Genomic DNA, 8,407 nt, shown 5'->3' on the forward strand with positions numbered 1-8,407 from the left:
ACGATGTATACATAAATGGACTTATATACCTGGATTGATGCACAAAACAAAGAAAGTGGTACAAAAACATATAACTCTTTATTATGCGTCACATTACAAATGCTAGATAGCACCTGCATGCCTTCTTATGCTTAAGATCGACCGTCTCATGAAGCATGTCCATTGTTGTTATCCATTAATTAAACATGTGGAGGATTTTGTTGTTGGGGAACGTAGTAATTTCAAAAAAATTCCTACGCACACACAGGATCATGGTGATGCATAGCAACGAGAGGGGAGAGTGTTGTCCACGTACCCTCGTAGACCGAAAGAGGAAGCGTTTGCACAACGTGATTGATGTAGTCGTACGTCTTCATGATCCGACCGATCAAGTACCGAACATACGACACCTCTGAGTTCAGCACACGTTCATCTCGATGACGTCCCTCGAACTTCGATCCAGCCGAGCTTTGAGGGAGAGTTCCGTCAGCACGACGGCGTGGTGACGATGATGATGGTCTACCGACGCAGAGCTTCTCATAAGCACCACTACGATATTATCGAGGTGGACTATGGTGGAGGGGGGCACCGCACACGGCTAAGAGATCCAACGGATCAATTGTTGTGTCTAGAGGTGCCCCTGCCCCTGTATATAAAGGAGGAAGGGGGAGAGGCGGCCGGCCAGGAGGAGGCGCGCCAGGGAGAAGTCCTACTCCCACCAGAGTAGGAATCCCTCCTTTCCAAGTTGGAGTAGAAGAAGGGGGAAGGAGGAGGGAGAGAGGAAGGAAAGGGGGGCGCCGCCCCCCTCCTTGTCCAATTCGAACTAGAGGGAGAGGGGGCACGCGGCCTGCCCTTGCCACCCCTCCTCTTCTCCACTAAGGCCCATCTTGGCCCATTAAACCACCCCCCCGGGGGGGGGGGTCCGGTAACCCCCGGTACTCTGGCAAAATCCCGATTTCACCCGAAACACTTCCGATATCCAAATATAGGCTTCCAATATATCAATCTTTATGTCTCGACCATTTCCAGACTCCTCGTCATGTCCGTGATCACATCCGGGACTCTAAACTTCCTTAGGTACATCAAAACACATAAACTCATAATATAACCATCATCGAACTTTAAGCGTGCGGACCCTACGGGTTCGAGAACTATGTAGACATGACCGAGACATGTCTCTGGTCAATAGCCAATAGTGGAACCTAGATGCTCATATTGGCTCCTACATATTCTACGAAGATCTTTATCGGTCAAACCGCATAACAACATACGTTGTTCCCTTTGTCATCAGTATGTTACTTGCCCGAGATTCGATCGTCGGTATCTTAATACCTAGTTCATTCTCGTTACCGGCAAGTCTCTTTACTCGTTCGGTCACACATCATCCCGCAACTAACTCATTAGTTTCAATGCTTGCAAGGCTTATAGTGATGTGTATTACCGAGTGGGCCCAGAGATACCTCTCCGACAATCGGAGCGACAAATCCTAATCTCGAAATATGCCATCACAACAAGTACCTTCGGAGACACCTGTAGAGCACCTCTATAATCACCCAGTTATGTTGTGATGTTTGGTAGCACACAAAGTGTTCCTCCGGTAAACAGGAGTTGCATAATCTCATAGTCATAGGAATATGTATAAGTCATGTAGAAAGCAATAGCAGAATATTAACCCATCGTGTGCTAAGCTAACGGAATGGGTCAAGTCAATCACATCATTCTCCTAATGATGTGATCCTGTTAATCAAATGACAACTCATGTCAATGGCTAGGAAACATAACCATCTTTGATCAACGAGCTAGTCAAGTAGAGGCATACTAGTGACACTCTGTTTGTTTATGTATTCACACAAGTATTACGTTTCCGGTTAATACAATTCTAGCATGAATAATAAACATTTATCATGATATAAGGAAATAAATAATAACTTTATTATTGCCTCTAGGGCATATTTCCTTCAGTCTGCCACTTGCACTAGAGTCAATAATCTAGATTACATAGTAATGATTCTTACACCCATGGAGTCTTGGTGCTGATCATGTTTTGCTCGTGGAAGAGGCTTAGTCAACGGGTCTGCAACATTCAGATCCGTATGTATCTTGCAAATTTCTATGTCTCCCACCTGGACTTGATCCCGGATGGAGTTCAAGCGTCTCTTGATGTGCTTGGTTCTCTTGTGAAATCTGGATTCCTTTGCCAAGGCAATTGCACCAGTATTGTCACAAAAGATTTTCATTGGACCCGATGCACTAGGTATGACACCGAGATCGGATATGAACTCCTTCATCTAGACTCCTTCATTTGCTGCTTCCGAAGTAGCTATGTACTCCGTTTCACACGTAGGTCCTGCCACAACGCTTTGTTTAGAACCGCACCAACTGACAGCTCCATCGTTCAATGTAAACACGTATCCGGTTTGCGATTTAGAATCGTCCGAATCAGTGTCAAAGCTTGCATCGATGTAACCATTTACGACTAGCTCTTTGTCACCTCCATAAACGAGAAACATATCCTTAGTCCTTTTCAGGTATTTTAGGATGTTCTTGACCGCTGTCCAGTGATCCACTCCTGGATTACTTTGGTACCTCCCTGCTAAACTTATAGCAAGGCACACACCAGGTCTGGTACACAGCATTGCATACATGATAGAGCCTATGGCTGAAGCATAGGGAACATCTTTCATCTTCTTTCTATCTTCTGCAGTGGTCGGACATTGAGTCTTACTCAACTTCACACCTTGTAACATAGGCAAGAACCCTTTCTTTGCTTGATCCATTTTGAACTTTTTCAAAACTTTGTCAAGGTATCTGCTTTGTGAAAGTCCAATTAAGCGTCTTGATCTATCTCTATAGATCTTGATGCCCAATATATAAGCAGCTTCACCAAGGTCCTTCATTGAAAAACTCTTATTCAAGTATCCCTTTATGCTATCCAGAAATTCTATATCATTTCCAAACAGCAATATGTCATCCACATATAATATAAAAAATGCTATAGAGCTCCCACTCACTTTCTTGTAAATACAGGCTTCTCCAAAAGTCCGTATAAAACCATATTCTTTGATCACACTATCAAAACATTTATTCCAACTCCGAGAGGCTTGCACCAGTCCATAAATGGATCGCTGGAGCTTGCACACTTTGTTAGCTCCCTTTGGATCGACAAAACCTTCCGGTTGGATCATACACAACTCTTCTTCCAGAAATCCATTCAGGAATGCAGTTTTGACATCCATTTGCCAAATTTCCTAATCATAAAATGCAACAATTGCTAACATGATTCGGACAGACTTAAGCATCGCTACGGGTGAGAAAGTCTCATCATAGTCAATCCCCTGAACTTGTCGAAAACCTTTTGCAACAAGTCAATCTTTATAGACAGTAACATTACCGTCAGCGTCAGTCTTCTTCTTGAAGATCCATTTATTTTCAATGGCTTGCCGATCATCGGGCAAGTCAACCAAAGTCCACACTTTGTTCTCATACATGGATCCCATCTCAGATTTCATGGCCTCAAGCCATTTTGCGGAATCTGGGCTCACCATCGCTTCTTCATAGTTCGTAGGTTTGTCATGGTCTAGCAACATAACCTCCAGAACAGGATTACTGTACCACTCTGGTGCGCATCTCACTCTGTTTGATCTACGAGGTTTAGTAACAACTTGATCTGAAGTTTCATGATCATCATCATTAACTTCCTCACTAATTGGTGTAGGTGTCACAGGAACTGGTTTCTGTGATGAACTACTTTCTAGTAAGGGAGCAGGTACAGTTACCTCATCAAGTTCTACTTTCCTCCCACTCACTTCTATCGAGAGAAACTCCTTCTCTAGAAAGGATCCAAATTTAGCAACAAAAGTTTTGCCTTCAGATCTATGATAGAAGGTGTACCCAACAATTTCCTTTGGGTATCCTATGAAGACACGTTTCTCCGATTTGGATTCGAGCTTATCAGGTTGAAGCTTTTTCACATAAGCATCGCAGCCCCAAACTTTAAGAAACGACAACTTTGGTTTCTGGCCAAACCACAGTTCATAAGGCGTTGTCTCAACGGATTTTGATGGTGCCCTATTTAATGTGAATGCAACCGTCTCTAAAGCATAACCTCAAAATGATAGCGGTAAATCAGTAAGAGACATCATAGATCGCACCATATCTAGTAAAGTACGATTACGATGTTCGAACACACCATTACGCTGTGGTGTTCCGGGTGGCGTGAGTTGCGAAACTATTCCGCATTGTTTCAAATGAAGACCAGACTCGTAACTCAAATATTCTCCTCCACGATCAGATCGTAGAAACTTTATTTTCTTGTTATGATGATTTTCATCTTCACTCTGAAATTCTTTGAACTTTTCAAATGTTTCAGACTTATGTTTCATTAAGTAGATATACCCATATCTGCTTAAATCATCTGTGAAGGTGAGAAAATAACGATACTCGCCGCGAGCCTCAACATTCATCGGACCACATACATTTGTATGTACGATTTCCAACAAATCTGTTGCTCGCTCCATAGTTCCGGAGAACGGCGTTTTAGTCATCTTGCCCATGAGGCACAGTTCGCAAGTACCAAGTTATTCATAATCAAGTAGTTCCAAAAGTCCATCAGTATGGAGTTTCTTCATGCGCTTTACACCAATATGACCTAAACAGCAGTGCCACAAATAAGTTGCACTATCATTATCAACTCTACATCTTTTGGCTTCAATATTATGAATATGTGTATCACTACTATCGAGATTCAATAAGAATAAACCACTCTTCAAGGGTGCATGACCATAAAATATATTACTCATATAAATAGAACAACCATTATTCTCTGATTTAAATGAATAACCGTCTTGCATCAAACAAGATCCAGACATAATGTTCATGCTCAACGCTGGCACCAAATAACAATTATTCAGGTCTAAAGCTAATCCCGAAGGTAGATGTAGAGGTAGCGTGCCGACCGCGATCACATCGACTTTGGAACCATTTCCCACGCGCATCGTCACCTCGTCCTTAGCCAATCTTCGCTTAATCTGTAGCCCCTGTTTCGAGTTGCAAATATTAGCAACAGAACCAGTATCAAATACCCAGGTGCTACTGCGATCATTAGTAAGGTACACATCAATAACATGTATATCACATATACCTTTGTTCACCTTGCCATCCTTCTTATCCGCCAAATACTTGGGACAGTTCCGCTTCCAGTGACTAGTCTGTTTGCAGTAGAAGCACTCAGTCTCAGGCTTAGGTCCAGACTTGGGTTTCTTCTCTTGAGCAGCAACTTGTTTGCCGTTCTTCTTAAAGTTCCCCTTCTTCTTCCCTTTACCCTTTTTCTTGAAAGTAGTGGTCGTGTTGACCATCAACACTTGATGCTCCTTTTTGATTTCTACCTCCGCAGCCTTTAGCATCGCGAAGAGCTCGGGAATTGTCTTATTCATCCCTTGCATATTATAGTTCATCACGAAGCTTTTGTAGCTTGGTGGCAGTGATTGAAGAACTCTGTCAATGACACTATCAATAGGAAGATTAACTCCCAGTTGAGTCAAGTGATTATGATACTCAGACATTTTGAGTATATGTTCACTGACAGAACTATTCTCTTCCATCTTGCAGCTATAGAACTTATTGGAGACTTCATATCTCTCAATCCGGGCATTTGCTTGAAATATTAACTTCAACTCCTAGAACATCTCATATGCTCCATGACATTCAAAACGTCGTTGAAGTGCTGGTTCTAAGCCGTAAAGCATGGCACGCTGAACTATCAAGTAGTCATTAGCTTTACTCTGCCAAATGTTCTTAACATCATTAGTAGCATCTGCAGTAGGCTTGGCACCCAGCGGTGCTTCCAAGACATAATTCTTATGTGCAACAATGAGGATATTCCTCAAGTTACGGACCCAGTCCGTGTAATTGCTACCATCATCTTTCAACTTTGCTTTCTCAAGGAACGCATTAAAATTCAACGGAACAACAACACGAGCCATCTATCTACAATCAACATAGACAAGCAAAATACTATCAGGTACTAAGTTCATGATAAATTTAAGTTCAATTAATCATATTACTTAAGAACTCCCACTTAGATAGACATCCCTCTAATCCTCTAAGTGATCACGCGATCCAAATCAACTAAACCATGTCCGATCATCACGTGAGATGGAGTAGTTTCAATGGAGTAGTTTGTCAAGTTAGTGCTGTTTTAACCTTCTTAAGGACCGGCGTAGCCACACTTGGTTAAACTAAAGTTGGAGAAACTGACACCCGCCAACCACCTATGTGCAAAGCACGTCAGTAGAACCAGTCTCGTGTAAGCGTACGCATAATGTCGGTCCAGGCCGCTTCATCCAACAATACCGCTGAACCAAAGTATGACATGTTGGTAAGCTGTATGACTTATATTGCCCACAACTCACTTGTGTTCTACTCGTGCATATAACATCTACGCATAAAACCTGGCTCGGATGCCACTGTTGGGGAACGTAGTAATTTCAAAAAAATTCCTACGCACACACAGGATCATGGTGATGCATAACAACGAGAGGGGAGAGTGTTTTCCATGTACCCTCGTAGACCAAAAGCGGAAGCGTTTGCACAACGCGGTTGATGTAGTCGTACATCTTCACGATCCGACCGATCAAGTACCGAATGTATGGCATCTCCGAGTTCAGCACACATTCAGCTCAATGAAGTCCCTCGAACTCTGATGCAGCCGAGCTTTGAGGGAGAGTTCCGTCAGCACGACGGCGTGGTGACGATGATGATGTTCTACCGACGCAGGGCTTCGCCGAAGAACCACTACGATATTATCGAGGTGGACTATGGTGGAGGGGGGCACCGCACACGGCTAAGAGATCCAAGAGATCAATTGGTGTGTCTAGAGGTGCCCCTGCCCCCTATATAAAGGAGCAAGGGGGGAGAGGTGGCCGGCCAGGAGGAGGCGCGCTAGGGAGGAGTCCTACTCCCACCGGGAGTAGGACTCCCTCCTTTCCTAGTTGGAGTAGGAGAAGGGGGAAGGAGGAGGGAGAGAGGAAGGAAAGGGGGGCGCCGCCCCCCTCCTTGTCCAATTCGGACTAGAGGGAGAGTGGGTGAGCGGCCTGCCCTAGCTTCCCCTCCTCTTCTCCACTAAGGCCCATCTTGGCCCATTAAACCCCGGTTGGGGGGGTTCCGGTAACCCCCGGTACTCCGGTAAAATCCCGATTTCACCCGGAACACTTCCGATATCCAAATATTGGCTTCCAATATATCAATATTTATGTCTCGACTATTTCGAGACTCCTCGTCATGTCCGTGATCACATCTGGGACTCCAAACTTCCTTCGCTACATCAAAACACATAAACTCATAATATAACCGTCATCGAACTTTAAGCGTGCGGACCCTACGGGTTCGAGAACTATGAAGACATGACCGAGACATGTCTCCGGTCAATAACCAATAGTGGAACCTGGATGCTCATATTGGCTCCTACATATTCTACGGAGATCTTTATCGGTCAAACCGCATAACAACATACGTTGTTCCCTTTGTCATCGGTATGTTACTTGCTCGTGATTCGATCATCGGTATCTTAATACCTAGTTCATTCTCGTTACCAGCAAGCCTCTTTGCTCGTTCTGTAATACATCATCGCGCAACTAACGAGTGAGCCCAGGGATACCTCTCCGACAATCGGGGTGACAAATCCTAATCTCGAAATACGCCAACCCAACAAGTACCTTCGGAGACACCTGTAGAGCACCTTTATAATCACCCAGTTACGTTGTGACGTTTGGTAGCTGTAACACCCCAGTGTCATGCTATAGTAACCCTCTGTGATTAAGCTAATAATTTTTCCAAACAGTGCTTAATCACCTTTGTTCGATATCCCATTTGAAATTTCAGTCAATTCAATTTGCAAGTGAGATATGGAGTTGCACCAAAGTTGCTGCAAAATAGTTCATCACTTGGACAAAATTCCATAACATTTAATTGTTAAGGAAAACTACACCTAAGAGCTAAGATGAACTGTAGCAATTATTACAATGCAATTTCAGCATTTTAAAGTGCTATTTTATTTGTGAAAATGCAAATGGATTTCCTTTGGCCTCGAAACCTTTTTGTAGCATCGCCTAAAGATGCAAACTATTTGATAGGCTAAGTCCATTTTCTTAGCTCTTTTGGTTACCCTAAATAATCATTTTCAATCTCTGTTTTTCTATAAAATAAAAATATGGAGAAAGACAGACCCCCCTCCCTCGGGCCTCTCGGTCCAGCTGGCAGCGGGGCACGGCCCACCCCGGTCCAACCGGCCACCCATCTCTCTGGCCTACTAAAGCCGCTGCAACCACCCGACAGAAACCCTAACCACTACCCCTCACTCTCCCTTGTTCCCTCCCCGCGCCGTCACCCACGACGCACTCACTTACACACACACACGCAGACGCATAGAGGA

General features: G+C 43.9%; 1 pseudogene; it reads right to left on the reverse strand.

The window, feature by feature from the left end:
* The window catches only part of LOC147991069 (uncharacterized), a 29,941-nt pseudogene extending 23,981 nt beyond the window's left edge, over nucleotides 1-5,960 (reverse strand).
* Between the last annotated feature and the right edge of the window lie 2,447 nt (nucleotides 5,961-8,407).

The sequence above is a fragment of the Triticum urartu genome, chromosome 1A (assembly GCF_056163025.1).
Source record: "Triticum urartu cultivar PI428250 chromosome 1A, HENAU_Tu73, whole genome shotgun sequence".
Lineage (NCBI taxonomy): Eukaryota > Viridiplantae > Streptophyta > Magnoliopsida > Poales > Poaceae > Triticum > Triticum urartu.